Source organism: Pleurodeles waltl, chromosome 8, assembly GCF_031143425.1.
Source record: "Pleurodeles waltl isolate 20211129_DDA chromosome 8, aPleWal1.hap1.20221129, whole genome shotgun sequence".
NCBI lineage: Eukaryota > Metazoa > Chordata > Amphibia > Caudata > Salamandridae > Pleurodeles > Pleurodeles waltl.
In genome coordinates this window covers 374,271,487-374,297,027 of record NC_090447.1, presented here as the reverse complement: position 1 = coordinate 374,297,027, position 25,541 = coordinate 374,271,487, and positions in this window count along the sequence as shown.

Sequence of the window (25,541 nt, the reverse complement as noted above, 5' to 3'; positions counted from 1 at the left end):
TCAAGAAGTTTCACTTTGGTTTACTAAGAAACGAGCACAAGGCTTTCATTTTCATGATCTGTTTTTTTTTATTTTCAATTTAACAGTGATCAGCACAAAGGAGAGGTTAATGATAATCTGTTTATTTTTTTGCGCACAGATCATTACAAGAAAGAATGAACCTTCATGTTAACACAAAATCTCGGCTACCACCCTTTTTGAATCTGATCTACATTAAATTGATCCTAATATCTTGTTGCAACAAATTATAAACTGATTTTTGGTGTTATTTTATTATAGATTGTGCTTTTATTCTTCATACCTATATTATCTCTTTTGGTGGCGTAACTCGCAATAATCCAGCATATGAATTGGCACCAATCCCAGGAGTGTGAAGGGCACCTGCATTATGCATGTTTTAAAAATCTAACAAGAGGATAGAAGTTCAGTTCCTTACTCGCGTTAGGACCCATGGCCTTCATATCAAAGAGATCAGTGGCCTATACGTTGCCATTGCCCCTGAGCTCTTTCATGTGAAGGAGAAGGACTATTGGGATTTAAGAGCTTTGTGAGATGAGTGATGGTTTGACCTTGTATTATTAAGGAATAAAATAGCCTCTGCCATTTGTTAAAATGATATTGCAAGTCACCTTGAAGAACGTCATAACTGTGTTAGCCTGAGAAATTGGGTCCTTCCAAAATGTATAGAAATCATATGTAAAACTGTACGTGTGTGCTTAGTCCCTCTGTTGCAAACCTGCAATACAGAAGTTGCAAGGATCAAATTGATGACAAAGCCTTTCAGAATCCTATATGAAATTGTATGTAGAAGTGTGTTATAAGTGTGTATTATTACTACAACTACTCCTACTACTACTACTATTACTACTACTACTATTAATAATAATAATAATAATAATAATAATAATAATAATATAAAATCATAAGCCTCTACTGTGGGCTAAACCAGTTGTTAAATGGCCTGAACTTAAGTTATAGACCCAAGCTGTGGTCAAGAGTCAGTAAATAGGGAGAAGACCGTTAACAATCAATATTGTCTGACACAGAAGGGCTATAAGGCTAATAGAACATTCCACTCATTGAGGGAAGAACTTTTAAATTTAAATAGAGAAACAGGAAAAAGACATGCATTGTCACATTACATTCTCATATCAATGCATGGAAACATGTGTCTGTCACAGCTTTTCAGTCATACAGAATATTTCTGATTCCTAAAAAGTAGAAAATCTGCACTGGCACCAGTATATAAATCTACAGGTGCCGATTTGTCACTTGTTTTTTAGACTGAACCAAACAGGTATAGTGAAAGTATAGCACTGGACACTACAGCTTTGCCGACTCAGAACACTGTAGTTACAGTTGTTACTGTTATTCAAATTAATTATATTTAGATTGCTCAATTCCGAAGGACAGAAGACTTAGCTAGAATTGAGAGGTTCAAACTTGTGACCTGTATGTCACAGCAGTGGCATAATAAAACTTAAGGGTGTCCCGCTGAAAAGTACAAGGAGGGGGCCCCCTCCCCCTTGACTCAGACAGGGGCCTGCAGCTGTGCACAGTGTGCTGTGCTGAGAGGGTCCCCTGGAGATCGGGCCCCCCACACTGCAGGACTGCAGGGGACTTTGTTATGCCACTGTGTCACAGTAGATGTCATCGGCATAATTAGGAACTGATATGTACAACTTTGGACATGCATACAAACACTGTAGGACTTCTGTATGCATGTCTAAAAATGTTGCAGTTTAGTTATTGGATGCCTTATATTACGTGATATATCAATGTATCTTCTTCTATAAGGTGGTCGTGCATCCCTTGAGCCTTAATAGTAGTACCAAAAAGGGGTAGATATTGTCCAATTGTATGATCACATCATGAGGGACAATTTGTAATGATCACATGGATCTGTTTCTGCCTCAGAAATTCAGTCTACCAGACCAGGTTGCTGGTATTACTCCTTTACTTCCCACAGGCCAAGTCCTCTCATGTAGGAAAGTTGTCTGTTGGTATATTGTGCAGTAAATATCAATGTTTGATTGATGTTCCAAAATATCAAAGCCTAAATATATTGATTCAAAATATTAGAAAGGTAAGGGTAGGAAAGTGAATTAAAAATTGGGATGGATGGTACCTCACCACAAAAAATAAAGTAATTAACCTGTTAGATCCCATCAAAAGTTTAATTAATTTACACCTGAGCTCAATCCCTAGTAGCCATGACACTGAACAGAGATGTTTAACTTAAAGAAAATATGTAAACCATTGAGAAGTATCATAACAAAAAATCCAATTGGGCGAACTGGAGATATGAATTTTTAAGAGTTAAGTGAAGAAAGCCTAAAAAAATAGTAAGGTGCCAATGTAAGTCAATGACAGGGCCATGGTGCAATTTCATCCTAACCATGGTGAAGCTTCGGTCAGACACACCAAGTGGATTAGTCCAGTGAAAGTCTGGAGGTCAAAAAGCCGAAACAGTTTCGCTTACAAAAGGGAATTTGATACTTTTTGAAGAAATAAATATTTAAATTTCTTTTAAGTCCCAGCACCAAAAGGGACTTTATCACTTTTTTGAGAAGAAAAATCCTCCTTGCGTGGGTCACCACTAAAACTGTAGCCACTGACATGGAACCTGATACTTGAAGTAGGCTGGTCCCTCTAACCCTCTAGATCTTTGATGATTTCTCACTGCAATTTCCTAAGTCAAAAAGCAGAATTGGACTTCGTTGTTTTTTTGGAGATGAGGGAACTTTAAGCGGGGCAGGGCTGAAATCCAATCTGATGCTGTGGAACTGCTGGTCAGATATTTTTCTTTTCTGGCAGGTGTTGCTGATGCTCTGGACCTCTGGAGAAGAAGTTTTTCCAAAAGTTTTCATATTTTCTACATTCCCAAACAATCATGCAAGTACTCTGTTAAGCCTCTCAAGACCTCAGGTGAGGTACTTAGAGACTCTCAAGGCAGAGGCCAAAAGCAGGCTTAAGTCCGGTGCCAGGTGCTACTTGTTAGCTTGCCACTTCAGGGATAAGGCCTCTTGCAGGTTATTGTGTCCCTGTAGCAGCACAGGACATTAGTCAACTGGCCCTTGGAGTCCATTTATTTGTCTTGGGTACACGTGGGAGGAGGTCCAGCAGGTCATGTTCCTCAGACCTCCTCACAGGTCTCAATTAGTAGCTATAAACCTTCTCCTTTACTACAGGTACAGAAAGTGTTCTGAGGCTGGTGCCTTGGGGTGCCACATTCATGCTTGGCACCAGCTATAAAGTGGGGGTGACTGCTGGTTCTTCCTTAATTGCTAGGGGAAATCTTCCTCTCCTCTGTGGTCAGTCAAATCCTGTTTCCTCCACCTGGGTTTTGCGCCAGTCTGTCTAGCTGGACAAAGGCTGGGCCCTTCAAGTGGCATCTTCAGATATTAGCATGTGGCAGAACATGGCCATTTGAAGTTAAGTCTCTAGGCCCATCCCAACTGGTGTTCTTGTCAGGTGAAGTAAACGCCCCACCACTCACAGGCCACTGACCCTTTACAGGGAGCAGTTTTCACACTTCATTATGGTCAAGTACTTGATAGAAAGCAGCTGGAGATCTAAAGAAAAATTACACGCCAGGAGATACAAGCAGGGAAGAGGTAACCTTCTAAAATGTATGTTTCCTAAATATTTAGTAATCCAACCTCCTATTGAATTGGGCTACTTGCACCTATAAATGGCAAGGACTAAAGACACAGAAAACAAAGCAAGAAGTGGCAAATGACCGGATGTCTCGAAGGGCTTTACAGAATCTGTGGCTATGGGGAAATGTGTAATACTGGCTGTATTTTTAGACCAATAAGCCACAATGGGAATTAAAAAATAGCCTACACACTGGCCCTTTCAAGCAAGTCCAGCTAGTAGTGCCAGAGTGCCTCACAGGCCAATCCAGCACGGTTGGAGTGTGCATTAATTCATTTAAAGTGCCAAGGAGACAAGCCTTCATATACTACACTTTATGATCTCTACTGGATGATGTGCCTCTATCAGGGATTCAATGTACCATACTTGCCAACATTTTGAACTTGGTAAGAGGGAGATTTTGAAAAAGAAAACATGAAGAATTGATTTTCCCCATTGACTTACATTTAAAGAAGGGGATTTTAGTCAGGAGAGAGATAAAATAAAGCCCTTTTGAGCTTAAAAAGATCGGGAGTCTCCTGCCTGAATCAGATCTGTTTGCATGTACAGTTGTAATACCACTACCTCTTTCTTCTGCCACCAATCGTCTGTTTTATTGCCAACGTCTCTCTTGCCTGTCCTGCATGGTTGGTTTGCTGCCCCTGTCCACCTTTCCCCTGCCCCCCATGGTCTGTTGTGCTGCCACTGCCCCTCCTGCCTGCCCGGCGTGGTCAACCCATTGCTTTCTGCACCCACCTCCCTGCTCTCAATTATCCTAGTTCATGCCTCTGACATCTGCTTCCCCACAGTATTCTAATGAACACCTAAATTGCTAACATTCTATATTTATTACAAAAGTGTGGCATGTCTGACGTCACCTAGAAATTATGGATAGTGCACTAAAAAACTCAAATGAGGACATATCTTGTAAGCTCTCAAATACTGACAAAGCATGGTTAAATTATTTTCTATCTTGATGTTTTTTTACCAGTTGATCACTTGGCCATATGTGACATGCAGGGGAAAGAATGTGCTTTTACAGCCAGAGCTGCAGACTTTGCAACTGTGAACCAGTTTTTAGTTATGGCGTCAGCTCGAAATCCTATGATTCTGGGCAAATCACTTAATCTCCCTATGCCTAATGCCCAAAAGGAATGTGTCCTTGTGTAATGTAACTGATGCTCTTGTAAAGCACTCCAATACCTTGGGGTCAAGTCTGCGCTATATAAAACTGCATAAAAACAAAAAAAGTGGTTTGTATACATCTTTCATTGGGCTGCATTTGAGTGATGTTTGTGCAACATTTGGGCTCTTTTTTCTTTAGTGGCCATCTCAAGAGGCATATTTGTTATGAAGCTCCCTAATCTCCTCCTTTACTTGGTATCCATACTAGAAAATGCTTTCAGTCTTCCAATTCGAGTCCATTAAGATGGTGGTCAGATGTGCCATACTTTTGACATGAATCAAGAATGTTAGCACTCCAGTTGCTCATTAGAACACTGTAGTAAACTGCTGATCATCAGGGAGTTAACTGGTAGTATACTACTGGTGTTGAAAGTGCATGTTTCAGTTTACATGTCAGAATGTTTTAATGAAATAAAAGAGGAAGACATTCAAGAACTCACTAAAAATGCATCCTAATTTTATTTTGTACAGCACTAACCATAATTTCTATGATACAACTAACCCCCTTATTTTGTTAATTTCTAAATGAAATGTTTTAAGTTTTACCAGTTTGATTCAATTAAAATGACTTTGGTTTTGCCACACTTTTGTCCTACATAAGACTGTTAATGCTCTAGTTGTTCGTTAGAACACTATGGGAGGCTGCAGCACAACACAATGGAATCAACTGACGGGCTGCTCCTTTTGGAAGTACATGTTTTATAGAGAATGTCAGGCCTTATTCTCATATGACTGAGAAAGATAGTGAGAATTCACAGAAAATATGTTCTCATCTTAGCTTCTGGAACACCTTCTAATACCTCTAAGGGAAAATCATGAGATAACAGTTTTTTTATCAAACATGATTCATGAAATCCCAGCAGAAGGATTTTTCACATGGTAAAATCACCTCAACAACATATGATTCATATTGTAACTAAAAATCAGCTATACCCTTTATAAAGTCCCCTTTTTGTGACCCTCAGAACCTGTCATTCACTACAAAGCATTTCAGTGGGTGCTATCTTGTATATTGGTCCCAAGATGGCTGGCAGCACTTTCTGGCTAAAGTGCTGACATCCAGTCAGGTCTTACCATGAAATCTGTGCTTAGGCTCCGCCCACATATCTATATTTCTTTTTCCTTTAATATCTCAAAAACTACTGAAGAAATTTACACCATATCACAAAAAGCATGCATTCTGGACCATGAGCTAGCTTTCTGCCATATTTGGTTTAACTCCGTCCAGCAGCTCAGGCTGTATTCGTGTTCAAAATCCTTTTGGGAATTAGCATGGGAAACACATTTTTTCTCCACTTCAGCTTGTTGAATCACCCTAAAATGTACCATGCACAATACGGCACAGTAGAACCCTTTTTTGTGAAGATTTTGTGACGATTCTTAAAATGGCGCCAAAGGTATAGACAGGTTTAAAAAACGATTTTCCTATTCAAACTAGGTCCTAACATATATATATATATATATATATATATATATATATATATGTATATATATTCACTGAAAAAAACAAAGGTTACAGGGACGCTATAGTTTGGTTCTGAATTTGCTTGTACAAAACCATAGAAATTCAGCAGTTATAGTTAGAGTAAGTAACTATAACTCACACCCTAAGGTAACTAGATGTGTCTAAAGGTCCTTTGGAAACTACCATGGGAAATGCAACTTTTTGAATGTTCAATTTTCTCGGCCCCCGCTTGAGAGATCACCTTAAAACTTTCTGTGTGCAACAAGAATCACCGTGACACTTTTTTGGACTATTTCATGAAAATTCGTCAAACAGTGCCAAAGACACACACATATACATATATATATATAGGGAGAGAGAGACGTATATACATACATATATGTGTGTGTGGGAGTCTGTGTGTTTATGTGGGTGTGGTGGTTAACTTTTGCCATTTCTCCCAATATGCAAAAACAGGGCTGCAAACATTTGAAGGGATTCTTTTCTTCCGGTCCTGATTATTTAAATTTTCTCTTTCAAGGACAAAATCCCACAACCCGACACACAAGGCAATAGTTTAAAAATAAAGCTATAGCGAGAAATACACTTTTCATTTATGCAATCATACAATCTACTATTTGCATTTCAATTATACAATATATTATTTTGCAGTTTGGGTATTCGGTGGGTGTTCCAAATTTCATAATACCACGAAACACACATTGTAAATATGCAATCATCTAATCTACCATTTGCACTTCAATTATGCAATATATTATTTTGCAGTTTGTGCTTTAGGTTGGTTTGTCCAATTTCTGTTATAACCAACAGTATATTACTCTATCGCAGCAACAAACATTGGCAGATATTTTGTACACATCGAAAACATGGATGAAATCATCCGCTGTAAAGCATTTTTACGATTTCTAGGAAATGCTAAGTAAAATGTTGTATTCTAAAGGCAGGGTCGTACCTTTATACAGCATGCCATCCAAATTCACCTTTCAAACATGTTCAATAATCACAGTGATAGATCGTTCTTTTTATTAGGCAGTGCTCCTCGAGCCTAATTTATGGAGTACTATATTGACCCTTAACACCAGTTTATAAGCAATAATTCACCTTTGGTCTCAGCTCCGGAGAATGCCGTGAATCAAGCAGAGATTTGCAAACCATGGAAAACATCTGGTTTACAGCAACTTGCAAATATGGCAAAAAGACTGAAATAATTAAACAGAGAGATAACATCTCCGCACAGATTTTAGGATGAAGTGTCAATTAAATGTTGTATTTTTATTTATTTCGGGCGTGCCTAGAGATCAGAAGTATAAAAGAAGTATATTGAGGTCAAACACATACATTACTCCTAATTTCGAGTGGCTCGGTATAAGGTACGGTATTTATCACACCTAAGAAACGATACAGTGAGATGAATTATTTATCAGGGCAATGAATCGCACTAATTATTTATTTATCTCCTAAAACTGGGAATACCTGCGGATTTCGGTGCTTACTGTAAAATATCTACATATCCTAGTATTTTCTTGCCCTATTATGTCCTTTAAGTTTCAGCAGGTTTGGCCAATAGAAACAGGGGATGTATTTTTATCACTCCGGGTATGTTCCAGTTATGATAAAAACAGGAAAATCACTATTACGACATATGCAGTTGCAGGAGTTAGCATATACATTGGAAATTATCATTCCAGTTATAAGAGGATCTAAAGATTTTTTGTAAAATGAATGTAAAAGAATGGTTTTATGTAAAAGCATTAAAAATGGATTGTGAAATGTGAGTCTTTCATTGCTACGTTTGATTGCAAATGGATTAATTCATACGTCAAAGAGTAGTTCTGTAGTGCTCATTTATAAATTCTAAGATGTCATTGTGAATCGGCCTAAACATCTCAAATAGGAATTATTAGTGATATATTCATATACAATTTGTATAAATAGAGCTATTTATACTAATAGGGAGTTGGGCGATTCGGTGCTCACTCTCAAAGGCCTATTAGAGTGCACAAAATACTGCTGAAGTACCACAATACTCATAAAACGTTTGTGAGACTTCTCCAACATATGGAATTCGAAGCAAAGACCAAACTTCCAAAATATATTTCTATGTGTGGTTCGGGATTAAATCGTAAAGTTTGGCTTATTTATTATGCAACGGTTTTAATTAACGAGGTTAATTTTGAGCTTGTGAAATCTAAACAGCTTTAGCATGGTTGCGACAAGCACAAAAAGTGCACGAATTGACTGGATGAACAGCCTCGCCAAATACCTCTAGGAGGTAAAACTGCCACCAGCCATGTGCAGTATTTGCAGATCTAGCTGCACCACTTTCAGCATTTGAACTCCTGTCACGATATATCTGGATATGCTTAGTCTATGCAGAATGTCATCATGTCTTCATGATTAGTCTTCTCAAGAACACATTCATTTTTGTTATAGTTGTAGTTTACATCCTTCAATATACACTACCTTCAGGATTGCATTTGAAACTACTCAGAAAAAGGAAGTATTAAATACAAGTATGCATGTCAGTCCATTGGAGACACAGACATAATAGGGTATATTTAAGAGCCCCTAGATCCATTCGAACACCACATTAGTGTCATTTTTTAAAGCTAATGTGGTGTTAAAAGGCCAAAAATGCTGCAACATATTTACAAAGTGGCACAATGCATGCTTTGAACCACTTTGTAACCCTTTGCACTACATTACGCCAGCGCTAGGCATAATATATGCAATGGGAGTGTTCCCCCATTAAGGGGACCAAAAAAATGGCGCAAAGAAATTGAAGAGATTTCTTTGCATCATTTTTTTGTCACTTTTAATGCCTGCTGAGAGCAGGTGTGAAAAGGAGGTTTTCATTGGTTACAATAAAATTCTGAGTGCTTTGCAGGAATAGCGTCAAAATAGCGCCAACATTTTTTACGCTAATCCTGCAAAGCGCCGGACTAGCGTAACAAATTCTGATGCTAATCCCCTAACTACTGCCATGGTGCGCCGTATGTTAAATATGGCGCACACATGGTGGCATTAGGGCGATGCTAAGGGGCGAAAGAAAAGTGGCACTGCACTGGGTGCAGCACCACTTTTCTTAAATATTCCCCAATGTGTTTTTTGGCTTAAGGCACAAAGCTTCTGTTAGGAGTGAGTACTCTGATGCTGTTTTAGCCTACCGGTCTGAAAGTCGTACTGAGGAAGTCGCACATACCTTCCATAAAGGGCAATGAGTGCTGGGCTAGTCTCTGAAGTTTGAGATGATTTTATGAGTTTGTCTTTAAAAATACATAAACATCCTCTGGTATTTGCATTTGCTCCCTTGGTGCTTTATGGTGATGATATTAAAACATAAAAAAAGCCTGCCAGGCTGCTTTCAGCTTTCATTTTAGTCACTCCCTTATTTTATTGCTTCAGTTCACCATATTACCAAAGGGTGAACTTTTATTAGTACAAAGCAATAAATACTACACAGAAGTACTGGTACTAATTGTTCGTGAATCTGGTCTACTTTTACATGTGTGTAAATGATTAGCAAGAGTTTTGCACATTTCTTCCCAAAAGGAAAATATTTTCACAGAGACAGCTCCCTTTCCCAAAAGGAAAATATTTTTCATAGAGACAGCTCCCTTTTTGACATGCCAATAAATATAACATGCACGAAATCTGCTAATTAATTCAATAATACCAAAAATAAGGCACGTTTCCCATTACTTTATTTCTTTTTGTGACGGGTGCCACTTTTCAGTTGATAAAATTTGTTTTTTAATTAACGTCAAAATGTATTGTGTAATATTTCCAGTGGACACAGTTGCATAGTTGAATTGGAATTTATAGAACGTTAAATGTATTTGATAAAGCATATCAAAGAAGGCACATACTACTGCTAATATCTCCTCAGAAACCTGAATTACAACTAACAAACGGTTCGGATGTACCCCTATGTATAGTAAAGATGCCCCTCATAAGGGGTAAATTAAGTATGTTTGCTTAGTCAAGACATTCCCCTGGCAACATGTGTCCCGATAAATCTCCTATCAATAGAAATAATGAGGTAACATCGTTTGGAAAAAAGTTTATTTTGTGATTTATATCCCTAAAAAATGTTTCCAATATATTTGGGGTTGTACATTACTGTTTAAAAGCAATATGCATGTTTCAAAACTCTTTGGGTCCGTTTAAATGGACTAATTCATTGGACAGACTTTAAAAAATCGTGTCATTTAATTTCGCATGAAGATCAGCTCAGTGCTAATAAAAGCTTGACTGAAAACCCTGACCCCAAGATGTCAAACTCTGCGCGCGTGTATCACTCCCCGGGGCCACTTCAATCCACTTTTAACTTTTTGTTGAATGAAAAGTGGCATTCCTGCTGCGCGAGCCACAGAGTAATCATGAAATATGTGATTCCTTTCCCTAAACAGATGAGCTTTTAAACAAATGAACAAATCATAGTGATTTGGTAGGGGCATGACATCAGAAAATTCTTAAAAGCAGAATTAAATCCTCCAAGAATAATACCCTTTTAAGTGAACAGTGTTATGTCTGGTTTTCAATATCATTAGTATCCCACATCTTGCATGAATGCAAGCGGCCCACTTTAAAAAGCATTTTCCATGGGCAAAAATGGTTTACGTTTGCACAAAACACTTAGGAGCGGCTCACAAAGCCACAATCATGTACGATTTGCCTGCAGGAGTGTCACCTGAGAGTGAGGAGGTTTTGAAAAGTAAGCCTTTTTTGTTTCTTTTTTCACAATCCTCAAAGACATCGTGGATAGTAAAAGTCCGGCATTCGAAGTAAGGTGTCAGAGGACTGGTCTGTGCAGTACACTACAAATGAGATGAACACTTAGAAATTTGATTATTAGTTGTGAAGGGTGTGAGTCCTTCACAAGTAATGAGTTCACAATTGTCTTTTCACTGGGAACCAAGTACCCCTATGAAGCATCTGGGTAGCTAAGCAATGCAGTCCAGGGCCTACTCATGGAAGTGGTGTGGGCTAATAGCTTCAGCCCGCTGGTACACAAAAAATACACTCACTATACATTTGTGCAATCAGTGCATTTTGTTCTAAAAAGGAAAAGCACTTTCATTACACACACAATTAAATATAATGCAATAATTACAAATAGAAACAATTAGGTAGATGGAAATACCTTTAGTGACACCCTCATGACATGCTACACCTGTACTGGGCCCTGAAACTTATCACCAAAAATATCCCACCTATAATAATGCAATGTCACGATATAAGAAAGTGGTATTATCAATTAGGCAGACCTACTGGCTTTATCAGGGTGTCACCACATTAATAGTATCAGAAAACCTGCTATAATGCTCTATTTCAATACATGGAAACAGTACCAATATGTTGTACATGTTATAATCCACCACTGAAGTCAATGAGGTTAGTAATAGCACTCAATACTATTCATAATACTGTGAAACTTTGCATTAACCATTACCATTCTCAATAAAGCGTTACACTTAATAACGTGTCCTGGAGTCTTTCTTTTTCTAAGCTGATACTGCATCTTCTTAACCAAACAGCAGGGGTCCCTGCACTCCAGCAGCCAAATGCAAAAGCTCCAACTTCAGGAGTGCTTGCAATTCGGGTAAACCTCTTCAGAGTGTTTAATTGTAGCCCCATCATGACCCAGGGGTGACTTAGGAGTTGTTTATAGAGAAATCATCTGTGGAGCTGTTATGCTTGGCAATATAGTAATCTGTTCTATTCATATACAAGTGAATATTCTAAAGTGCATAGATTCCACATACATAAGGAAGGTAAAAATTAATGTGCCATACCATGTAGAAACAACATGTTTTAAAACCTATGGTTTGGTACTCGTGAGCAGTTTTTATCTTTTTGTGAATGCAATTAACAGTTTTAAACACCTGCACTAAATATGTATATGCCATGAATACAGGAAAGTAATACTACCTACAGCATTGTTGAATGAAATGTAACAATTTTCATCAGACATTTGCTTTCTGAATATCATAATTTAAGCGATGGCGGTGACATCGATCTATCATTCAAACTGTTGGGTAGGATTTAATGGCTTTGCCTACGCAGAACTCTAAGCTGTTTTTTTATAAAATCAGTTTAATGTGGTGTTCCACGTGGCTTGACTCATTCCCTGGTTTTATTCAATCTTTTCATCCAGTCTCCAAGTCATCTTCTCGAAAGCACTGACATTAAAATGGACCAATAGTTGGATAACACAACTAGTATAAATATAATTGCTATCCATGATCATCTCTCACTCCAGATAGGCTTGAAGGAATTACTCTAATGGATGGTAGCCAATTGCTTAGGATTTGATCCACCAAAAATAAGTTTCTACTGATATCATGGACATCTCACAAAAGATACACCCTTTGAACTGTCACCTACATCAATTAAAAAGAATAATGTTTCAACCTGACAATGACTGGCTGAAGAGTTGCAGTGCATGCCTTCATCATTTCCAGAATTGATGCAGGAAATGCGGTCCTAGTTGGCCCCCAGAAAACACATTATTACCCTAGGAGGCAATACTTTGTTCTACAGCCTGTTTAATTGGTGCAAAAAACAAACATGATCAAACTCCAGTTTTGAGGGATCATTAATGGCTGCCATTACATGCTTGGATGAGGTTTGAAATCAACTATCTCACATGCAAAGCCCTCCTCAATTGAGTACCAAGCAATCATGCCAATCTCCTTAACTTTCCTTGCAGGCTAAGCCTTTCCAGGAGCAAGATCTCACTTATTTTAGGAACTCCAAAATTCAGATCTCTCATGCTCCAAAGCAATCATCTTCCAGGTCCACCTGGAATGCTCTACTTCCTTGTATGAAATAGGGCCATTAGCTGTGAGGAATGGGCGATTCACTCAAGTAATATACACAATCCATTTCAGGTTGAACCACAAAAGTCCATAAATGAACCGCTTCCTAACCCTTTGGTAGCTTGGCCCAAAAGTAGTCAGGTTTAGCTTACAGGCAATGTGTAAACTATTTAGATAGTGCTGAAACAGTAATAAAGTGAAAAAACAACACAAGAAAAATCTAAAATCACTTTATAAAAATAGGGAAAATTATTATAAATAAAATAACACAAATAAAGAACAATCCAGTAGAAATAGCTCCAAAAAACACAAAGCATCAATTGAGCTTACTTGTTTGCACAGAACAACGTCAAAGTCAAAGGTTAATGCTGACCGCAATGGAGTGTGGGTCGGATATATTGAAAGGATCTATCAGATGTATATCAATGTTACCATGTTTAGAAAAAAGCACACTTTACCATTGGTTAGCAGGAGGAAGATACACAGAGTCCTAAAAGCCAACAACAGGTTCAGCAAAGGAAGGCAAAGATCTGGGGTTCACCCTGCAGAAAGGGCCAAGTGTAACACTCCTAATTTGACATCAGCACTAAACATTCTTTTATTCTGAAATGGCTAAATACTCACCTTTTAAGAACCTTCCTCGCAGATCTAGACCCCAAACCACCCCCTGGCAACATGTTTCAGCTGTTTCCATGGTCCTCTTTTGTTACTTGTCACTTGTTACTATTTACCCTTGCTTAAAATTCACTGTTATGCACATAAGTATAAATAATGTGTTTCTTTCCATCCAAACAATCCCTCCTTCTTACCTCCCTAATAGATCTTTTATAGTTGTTTCCTACTGGACCAGGGCCATTTTCCTTTTCCCTTTTGAAGTAATGTATTCATGCTTTTAAATATGAAGTCCTCTAACAGTATGCTAGGTACAAGTCATGGTAAAAACAAGCATAAATAAATAAGTACAGAAGAGTTTTACATTTTATGTTTTTCTTGCCATTTTTGTCTCACCTATCACCATGCAGATTAAAACACTAAATGTAATTAGTGCAATATAGGAAACTACCACCACATAAGTAGAAAATTCACAGGTATTCAAACTAAAAAGCATTAGGGGTTACCCAGGTACAATTATTCAAAGCTATGGTAAGCTATACTATAAAGATTCCCACATTTGTCTGACACCTTCTAAACTAGAGGGACACAATTCATAGAAGTTATTCAAATAAAAGAGCTGAGGCTTCAATTAGAAATTGACCAAGGTTCCAATGCACATTCTAAATCCACGTTCAAAGGAAATATAGAAACTGTCTTTCCATAGTTTAGAACAATTTTTAAATCTGTGGATATAAATTAATTGCCTTTAGCTCTCTGCATAAACTCTCTCTCTGCATCCAACTAAATGACCTTGTAAGATTTATACATCAACTAATGTTTCAATGAAAGAGAGCAGACTGATATTTTTTAATAAATATATTCTAAGTTCAATCATGAATTTGCTCCCATAAACTCAAAATATATATTTTTTTCTAAACCTTATTATTTCAATTAGGACAAGGAATTTGTTCCTCTCTGGAGATAAATGCCTGCAATTGAATGAATAAACAAGACTGAATTTCCCCTTATATCATATTTTTCCAGAGTCAAATGAGACCATTAGTAATGTATCACTGAAGCAGCAGCCAGAAATTTCCAGTTCTTTCCCTGTTGCGTTTGTTAGACTCCAATGCATTTTGGTCTGAGCATGATGGAGATACAATTGCTCTGGGTACAAGTTAAAATATGGTAACACCTGTCCTGGTGATGTCCTAGTGCTGCTTTGAAAGAGAGTGAATGTCTTCATTTTGATGCAGATGTTCTGAATTTATTGTGATCTAAAAGAATTCTAGAATAGATTGGAATATTATCACTAGTTTTGCTATGTGAGAAAAAGCTCTGGAATCATTGGTTTCTAATCATGTCACATGAATGTCGTTTTTCGATCTTTGTAGGTATTACTGTTTCTTTGCTAAGCTACAATGCAATTTTAAAATCTGTATTTCATCTTTAAAATTATAAAATAAATATAATCATGTGTGGCCCACTGTCCATTATTTGGGGATATAATAATATCTGTGCTGATTGGTTTTATAGATGATGAATAATTATTTAATAACGCACTATAGGAGAGTAAAACCACAGAGTCAACTGTTAGAAATATTGGCTTTAATTCTCTTATTGATATTGTTCTGAGATAAAGTTGTTCAATTAAATTGATAAAGGATTACTAATGTTTAACATTATATAACCGTATTCCTTTAGGTTATTTGTATTTGCTCAAGGTGTAGAGCTGCTGTTGAGACTAGGCACCCAAAAGTATTTGTGGTTGAGTCTAAAAAAAACGGTATCAAACCACAGGCAACTTCGTAGCCCAAAATCTGTTGTTTTCTTACATTACATGTAAATATTTACAGTGTCTCCAACCAAGTGCATAAAGAGGAATGACTTTGGCCACATAGAAGGGGTCATGCTTTGGACCATTTTCTTCAAATTCTCCATCTATGCATTGACTCAACTAACATCACTCAAGAACTTGCTGTTAAAAGGTCCATGGGAGCACACCCCTGACAGCACTGAGGGTAGAGACAAAGATCTCAACATTTACTAAATTGTTGAAGGCCAAACGATTCAAACAACCATACAACTAAGAGCTGAGATTAAGAAATGTGACATTGAATAACACTGATAATAGAAGAACCCCAGAGATAAAGAGTGTGTCGCTGTTGTAATGCACATACTGTCAGTGTGCTGATTTTATTAGTGACATATTGTAGATTTACCAGCACTTAGGCCAAAATTCTCTGCCAATTTTTAAATTAATTAATTCATATTTTCAAAAAGTAAAAATAAAGGACGATTGATTAGAGTATTTTAACAAATTGTGGTTAAACACCAGTCTGAAAGCATATTTTCATCATCTCAATTGCTAGAAAATCCCCTCCCCCTGAAGTCTTACATTTCTATACATTTACTCAATTGATAGCTGAATCCAAATGTTAGGCTGGTGTGTGTGGAGGAAATCTATTTGCATTATGCAAATATTCTGTTTCGGAAATGGTTCTGCCTTCCTGCTTACAATAGGGGCACCATCCTAAGGAGGTTGTGGGATATAACCTTAAGCCCATTTCTTTGGACAATTGAGCCCTTACTGCTCTTGCCATCAAGACTGCTACCTGTCTGATTTTTCCACTCTCTGGTGATAAAAGGTTTAGCTATAAAGAGCAGATTCAAAGAAGGATATGCATGCTCCCCACAGGCAGTGATTTGACTCCAGCATTTTCAGAAAGGACAGAAGCTGCCTCATAATATTTCTCTGCTGAAATGTAACTCTGATGGACTATCAGACTTATCATCAGATAGGAAAACTAAGGAGTAAGTCAGAATAGGAAAAGTTAACAATGAGTACATATCAATCTTAAGGTTTGCCCCTTTAGGAATCCTTGATATCCAGATGCCACACGTTTTGTGGTGTCAGACATGAAACTTCCCGTTTTTTGATGAAAGGAAATCTGGACATGCCTGCAGGCTGTTTGTTTATTGTTAGATGCAGCACCCAATATGACTTTGAAATGTCCTTGAGGATTGGCGCACTGATGAAGGCATTTAATGCTGAGAAATAAAGGACAGAATAAGAGCAAGAAAAAAGAGAAACAAAGTGATTGACCTAGTTCCAACCATATTGGCATGTGTGTATAGTGCAATTACTGAGTAAAAGGCAGCTTTAGATTTTAGCCCTGTGTCTTTGATTTGTCTTGATGTTTTTATTCAATCTCTTCATCCAGTATTTTGAACTCAACCATGAAGATTTCCATATCAACTCAATGCCCTGCTGAAGATATGGAAAGGTGGGGATCAGGGGTACAAAGAACTGGCCTGATACAATCCTTCCCTCTTATACCATCTGTACAACATAATTGCCAGGTAAAAGCTGCGTTAGATCTGAGAATAAACTTTCATTAAAAATATATTAAATTAAACGTGGATACTTTGCCCTATTCCTTTCAGTAACAAATTGATCATCTGAAGATATGTATTGTTATTGTAAAGATCGCTGATTCTTGTATGTCAGCTATTCATTTTTATAGTATAATTTATCTTTTTAACAAATAGCTAGGACTTTGCCAAATTTGGGTCTTGAGGGAGTGGTCTTTAAGGAAGTCTTCCCCCTGGGGGAATTTGAGGAGTGGTGCAGTCCTTGGGCTCCAGTGGGCTTAAATTGGGCTATGTTTGGGCTTTCTCGTAGCTCAATATATAGCCAGACATCTTAAGGTGGGCCACCATTTTAGGATTGGTGACCTGGCGGCTGGTTAAAGTGTAAGACATTAAACCCCTCCCTCCTTCTTGGCCTAGAGTTAGAAGAGCGGGTATTTATGTATGGGCTCTGTCGCTTTTGGCAGATGCGCAGCGGGTGGAGAACAGGTTATCCTCATTTTGTTCAGTTCATGGTTGGATTTGGGGCACTCTGGAGAGACTGGGGTATATAGGACCAAACACAGACGGGACAGCCTTTCAAACTTGGTTGCCAATGTTATGCATTCAGAGGTTTGCAGGTTTACAATATCGAAGTGCTGTTATGGTTGAAATAAGTTTAGAGCAAATGCAGGAAATTTGAATTGATAATGGTTGGGACAGGGAGGTTACTTTAGGGGAGGGGGTGGAGCTTATAGGATAGGTTCATGTCTAGTGTGGATTATAGTTTTGGAAGGCCAAGACCAGGTTTGTTTATGTGATTGTGCACCTAAGCCAATAAAAGCAGCCTTTTACATACATTTACTTGCTGTATTCTCTGAGGGCAACCTATTCCCCAAATAAATATTTTTTGTTACGCCCTCTATTCAGCCTATTAGGTGAATTACTTGTAAAAGACTGGAAGGTTGCTTTCAATAGAAAAGCTTCTCTCAAAGAAAAAAATACACAACTCATTATACACATAAATTGAAACCTAAATAGGAAATCACATCAATTCAAACAGAATTCTCTTCTGAATTGGCCAGGGGAAACTATATGGTGCTCCTAGATTCACAATAAAAGAAAAACTTGTAAGAACAATTATAACAATTGTACTAAAAAAGTTATACTTCTACATTAATACTTCTTAGATTTTTATGCTACCTTTCCTCGTTGAATATAGACTAATGGCAAGCTGCACGTGTCATACACAAATGTATAAATAACATAGAGGATCATTAAGCTACACAGGAATCATGAAGTTACAAAAATCCCGTTGCTACATATTTCTGAAAAGTGTCTAGCCATATTTATCTTAGTGCACCTAGCAGACAAACAAGGATAAATGGGAGTATTACACAGAGGGGAATTCAATCAACACCTTGGATATAATGGCAGAGATATATTACAGTGTTCCTGTGTTCGAAAAACTAAACATATACAGTCGAATCTTACAATATTGTGAATCTACTTCTTGTCTCAAGATCGTATTCCACCTAGAATTACAAAATACTGATAGGAGCTGCATGGCAATTTTGGGTTGATCGCACTGCATCCTGTTACAATGGTGGAAGAAATTTAATTTTTGGTGTTAGCAAAATTAAAGTTTTAAGGAGAAATTCCTTAACCAGAAGAAATTAAGAAACAGTAAGATAGAAACACCTATTGATTCATTTCACCAACCTTACACTATCTTGTCATCAAGATAAAAAACTGCCCTCTCTTTTATGCAGAAAATGACTGTGTTCCTGATCTTTCTATGAACACTACTCTATGTAAATCTTACCTTCCAATTGCACTAAATTTAGATGAGATTTAATATGATCTCATCAGAGTTCAGGAAGATGGCTGTAAATTTTGCACTTGTTTCCATTAAATCAAAGTAACTCAAAAAACTGAAAGGTGATTAAGAGCTTAGCTAAAATAAAAAAGTTTAATGCTGTTCTAAAACAGTGCAAAATAGTTCAGAGCAATTTTGTGTGTGCAACTATTTGGGGCCATGTTGCACAAATAATTCCTGTTTCTTCTTGTCTTTAGGTACAGTTAAATTGTTTTGTGTATGCTATGCGTAAACATGAAGAGCCGTAGAGAGATTTAGGGGGTCATTATGACCTTGGCGGGCGGCTGAGCACCGTGCGGCCGCCAATGCGGCTGCACCTCCGCCACGGCCATTTGGAGATCCCCGCTGGGCCGGCGGGTGGAAACCTGGTTTCTGCCCGCCGGGCCAGAACGGATCACGGGCGCAACATAGGAGCCGGCTCCAAATGGAGCCGGCGGTGTTTGGGCTGTGCGACGGGTGCAGTTGCACACGTCGCCCTTTTCACTGTCTGCACAGCAGACAGTGAAAAGCTGCATGGGGCCCTGTCAGGGGGCCCCACAACTACCCGTTCCGCCAGCCTTTTTATGGTGGTGCAAACTGCCAGAAATACTCTGGCGGTCGGGGACTCGTAATCCCCTGGGCAGCGCTGCAAGCAGCACTGCCCAGGCGGATTATCACCTCCGGGGCAAAAGTGGCGGAATACCGCCGGCCCCGGCGGTGCGACCGCGGCGGTTCCGCCGCGGTCATAATACGCCTGGAAGCACCGCCAGCCTGTTGGCGATGCTTCCGTCATTTTAGCCCTGGCGGTCTCGTACCGCCAGGGTCAAAATGACCCCCTTAGTCTTTGGTTGTGCACCTGGGGCCTCTGCAATGGCAGCTGCTTGCGGAGGGTAGAGAAATTCCACCAGGACATTTGTCACTGTATAGGTGCAGGCACTTGCCAGCTTTGCAGGAAACGAGGACGGAGAACTCTTGTGATGGAGTGTGCAGTAAGTGACTGTGGCTCACTCCCACTAGTGTTGAACATTAGAGGGCTTGTGGAATCAGGATAAGGCGCACAAGAGAGGTTAAGTCTTAGAGGGCACCCCTCTCGTGATGGAAAGCACCAAAGAGAAAATCGCCTGACCCCCTTCCAATGGCCACCTCGGGAATGCTCATTGAAAAACATAGGGGGATATTTAAGAGCCCCTAGCACCACCCTAGTGCGACAATAGCGTCACTTTTTTGATGCTAAGGCAGCACTGAAGTGGCTTTTCTGCAATGCTGCATTTACAATGTGGTGCAATGCATGCATTGCGTCACTTTGTAACCTCTTGCACCACATTATACCTGTGCCAGGCATAATGTATGCAAGAGGGGTGGTCAGGCGCTAGGAGGCCTGCAAAGATGACACCGTGAAATTTAACAGCTTTCACTGCTCCAATTTTGGCATAATTTTTAAGGCCTGCTCAAAGGAGGCGTAAATATGACACACCCATATAAACCTATGGGCCTCTTTGCACTTTGCTGCACTAGCATAAATATGTTCAATGCCAGTGTAGCAAAGCGCCACAATAGCATAGAAAATTGTTGACGCTATTGTACTAAGCCCTGTGCAACCATGGTGTCATTGGGTGCCAGTAGGGGGGGCGCATAAAAACTAGAGCATCATAGCTGATGCATCACTTTTTCGTAATATGTTCCATAATTTAGCTTGCTTCTCTATGAGAGTTACCATCCTAAATCACTAAGGGATAATTTTCTGTTTGGCCAATTCTTATGGTTACGTCGGGACTGTAGTGACATGTCCAGCACAAGCGGGGGATTTGGCACAGAAACTTCAATGCAGACATTATCCACGTCAAGTCATCAATACGGCTCGCAAACGAGCCTGGAAAAATCATAGAGATGCCTTACTGTCTTTCGAGTGCAAAGTCATTGATCCTAAACTAACCTGCGTTACTACCTATACCCCCCTGTCAAACACCGTCAAGAAAATTATCAACAAACAGTGGCCTTTTTGAAAAGTGGTGGCCATGAGATACAAAAGCCTCTATTTGCATACAGGCGTACCAAAACATCAAAGACATTATAGTCCACACCCGACCCAAAGTAAATCCTGAGGAACTTTAACAGGGGACTTTGTGGCACCTCCCACCAGTCCAGGGTCATCACCCTTGTGGCAACTGTTCGCTGTGCCCACTAACAAGAGTTGACTCACTGGATTTAGAACCGATTGGCACATGGCATCTCACAAAACATACCAATTGTAACACCTGGAATTATATCTATATGATGACATGCCCTTGTGACCTACGATACATCGGTATGACTACAAGACCAGTCAAGGTCCGCATCACTGAACACCGCAGTAATATTAGATGTGGACATGCTGCCACAAAACTGAGTACCCATTTTATTGAAAAAAAACATTCCTCTGATGATTTGTGGTGGGTCATCCTTGAGGCCTTCAAAGGCCTCAGGATAGACCCCTTATTCTTATTGGAGAAGGAACAGCGCTGGGTATTTAAACTTAAAACCCACATCAGAGGCCTTAATGATAAGATTCCTTGGACCGACTTTTATGCAGGGAGGTGTGAACACTATCGTCCCTGTACCTTTTGGTTTCTCTCAGTAAAATGAATACTACAATACATTTTTTTCATTTCTCCCGAAATAAATTATTTCTGTGCCCTCTGGAACAGGATTAACAAGGTTCTGCCTTGTGATCTAGGATAGCTAGTATGTCTTATCTTCTTTAATATCAAAGATCTCTTTGTGGCCACCTATACCTTGTGTATATTCTGGATAGATCGGCCCTAAAAGTACTCTCTCACTGCATTATATAACCCTTATCTCGATCTGTGGGCGGTAATACTTTTTACAAATACCACGCGCGGCATTGTACTGGCACTTCCGCCTTCTCTAGTGGTGGTGGGTTGCCAGGTTACCAAGTCCTTCCTTGGTTTACAGCTCCCACCTCCGAGCAGCCCGTCACCACGATCTGATTGGCTGACTAGGAGGGTACTCCTGTGTTTAATCCCAGAAGTGAGAAGATGTCCCCACCTCTGGGAGTACGGCCACCGGTAGGTGCTCTATCTTGGGACCTGTCCAGCGCTGTAAGTACACTTTTTGAGGGGGTTTTTCTTTAATAATTTTTATTTTTGGTAACCAATATATAGCGATCACTAGCCATTATTTCACTACGGGCGACCTTCGTATTGTTTAAAATATATCACCCAACATTCATTACTCGCCATTTTTCCCTTTACTATTGGCTTAAATATCCCCTGACACTCTTTACTGGCCATTTTCCCCTTTCACTATTGGCTTAATGATGGCTATCACAGGAGATTCTATCAGCTCATTATGCTCCTAAGAAACCTTTTTCTGAGGGTAATGGACCATTGATAGTGAATGCATTTGCACTTTAGAGTACCCTTGTCAGACAGGAGATGCGACAGGGGTGTTACTCATGATAATTCTTTTGGGTCTGTCGCCGCCCCATTGGGGGCCGCGACTATTGGATTTTCCCTTTTTCTGAAGTAAAATCAACACAAGAGTTTAGATGTTTCTAATCTCTTTAAAAAAATACTAGGGCCCTCATTACGACCTTGGCGGGCGGATCGGACCGCCGGGCGGCCGCCAATGCAGCCGCACCTCCGCCGCGGCCATTTGGAGATCCCCGCTGGGCCAACGGGTGGAAACCTAGGGATCTCGGCCGCAACACAGGAGCCGGCTCCAATTGGAGCCGGCGGTGTTGCGGCCGTGGGACGGGTGCAGTTGCACCCGTCACGCTTTTCACTGTCAGATATGCAGACAGTGAAAAGCTGCACGGGGCCCTGTCAGGGGGCCCCGTGACTCCCCGTACCACCAGCCTTTTCCTGGCGGTTCAAACCGCCAGGAAAAGGCTGGCGGTAGGGGGACTTGTAATCCCCTGGGCAGTGCTGCTAGCAGCGCTGCCCTGGCGGATTACTACTGCCGGGGCCATTGTGGCGGGATACCGCCGGCCCCAGCAGTGCGACCGTGGCGCTTCCGCCGCGGTCGTAATGACCTGTGAAGCACCGCCAGCCTGTTGGCGGTGCTTCCGTCATAACAGCCCTGGCGGTCTTGTACCGCCAGGGTTGTAATGACCCCCTAGATACTGTTGCTATTATCTTTGTTTTGCTCTCATAATTTTTGTCACCGAAGGTGATGACAGTCCTTCGGCCAGTACTTGACCCATGATGCCTGTTCCTTAAATTGAGGAGGGTGGGTACTACATTATATATATCTATTTTATAGACATGGCTATGTGGGGAACTTCACATTTATAGATGGTTTTCATACGACTTTGATTTACTTCACTTACAGTGCACTTTCTGCTATTTGATTTATTTTTGCTTATTAGTATCTGTTCTCTTATAGGTTTTTACGCCGAATGAGGCCCCTTTTTTCTTTTGTGTAGCTGTTTATGTGAGTTCAGTCTCTCATATGTTCAACTAACAATTACATTTTTAGAAGAACTGTTAATTGTGGTCCTGATGAAACGCCATTTGATCCTTTTGGACAGCTGAGGCGTGAAGCATGTTGACCTTCTAGTGGGGGTGGGAGCCACTGTCCTCGATACCTCTCATAGTTAGAGTATAGGAACATCATATTCCTGGTACTCCCCTTGTTTTTAACCTTGTCCGAGGCCCGCACTCCTGAAAAAAATTGATTTAGCGGCCCTCGAGTCAATTTTAGCTCTAGTTCTCACTGTTTTGCACAGTAGGTCTGATTCTTCACTTACTGACCCTTGTGGCACGCTTCTAAGAAAAAATCTCCGGCACAGAGCCCCCTTGTAGGGGCCTGTCGGGCATTGCAGCACCAGCCCGACGTGGAGCAGACCCAATGATGAAACATGACATCCAATGAATGTGTGAGGGTTCTAGCTTCTAAATTAGAAGTGCTCATACTTTCCTGTTTTTCCTTTAGGAACTGTGTACTCATTTTGATTGTACCATAATTTAGTAGACCTTCGTTCATTTTTTGTTGAGAGCATTCCCCGTTAAACAATAGCAGGTTCGCATCAGCAAACTCTTTCCCCTGCTAGGTATGGCTTTGCAGCAGAATCCCTCTTGAAATAACAAGCTGTGCTGAGCAAATTAAAACCATCTCCAGAGCAGTAAACTGGGCTTGTTCTGTGCCTGGTGCAGGGTAAATAGAGACCTATGCTCACTTTGCAACAAGACTGACCCTATACCTCACTGATTCTTCCTAATGATTCTAAAACCAGTCTGCTTTTGATCGAGTTTCTGTTCAGACAGGGCCCGGTCTGACAGTTCAGGTTGGACAGCTTCTATTGGAGCAACGGAAATTTGGGGAAATGTTTAAAAAAATTCAAATTCTTCTGCTACCTTGCTTATGTGACAAGATGTTCCTCTGGGAGGTGCAGTTAATTGTCATTTTTTTTAAACAAATGCTCTTCATGGGGACAATGAGTTATATCATTCCACTGAAAATCTAATTTCAGTCAAATATTCTCTGTTCCAGTATCCCTGAGGACAGAAGAGAAACTCTCTGAATAGCAGTTACTTCCTCAACACTTTTCCACAGTATTTGAGAATAAATTTTCCAGAAGTCCAGAAACCCTTGCAGGTTAGCTGTGTGAAATAGGCCGATGAGAGTGCTTTGAGGCAAAAACTACTCTGACTTTTACAAGAAAGAATGCTATATGAGAGAGCTGGCAACATTTTGCTCCCCTCCTCTAGTTCTTACATTCTCTTCCACTCTCTCTCACACACACAGACACACACACACAGGTATACACAGACATATAGACACACACACAAACCTTTCAGTCAAATCAGCCCAACTTTCCATGATGACATCACATCCTGCTATAGCTAGTCTTTGAAGTTTCTGTGATGATAGCATCTACAATTTGCACACTACATACGATACTCCATATTCAAAATGCACAAAATAAAATAATCAGTTATGTGTCTCAGAACCACACTCAGACCCAAGTAAAACTATATCACTGGTACTTGTGCCATAACAACCCTTGTGTGAAGTAGATTCCAGTGCTTAAAGGCCCGACTTCCTGATTTACATCTATAGCACTTCATGAAAAACCGCATGCATTATTTAACCACCATTTTCTTAGAGTTGGTAGGAAAACACAATGCACACCTCAGTACATTACACAACCCAAGTACATTAGAAGTCAAAATAGGCTGTCATTGAAGAACAGAAAATGAAACACAATGGATTAGATGTACTAACATTAGGAATACCAATTTCCTAATTATGATTATCTCCAATCGCAACTAGGAAATCGGTATTCCTAATGTATGAAACTCCTTTACGTTTCATTAGCAATTCCTAGTGGGTCCCAATTATACCTACCTCATGCACATTAATGTGTTAGGTTGCAATTTGCTAATTAGGAATTGCAACCATCACAGGGATGGTAGCCTACTGGGTTCATGCATGTGATTGCTCTTTAATAAAGCATTTCTTTTAATTCAGCCGATTTTTCCTAAAAGGAAAACGGGATGCATTTCAAAGGAAAAGATTCAACTTTACAGTTTCATTTTTTAAGAGTAGGCAATGGTCCCTGGCACCACTATAACTGCACTTAAAAATATTCATAGTTACATTCTCAAAGGGAAAGGAGTCG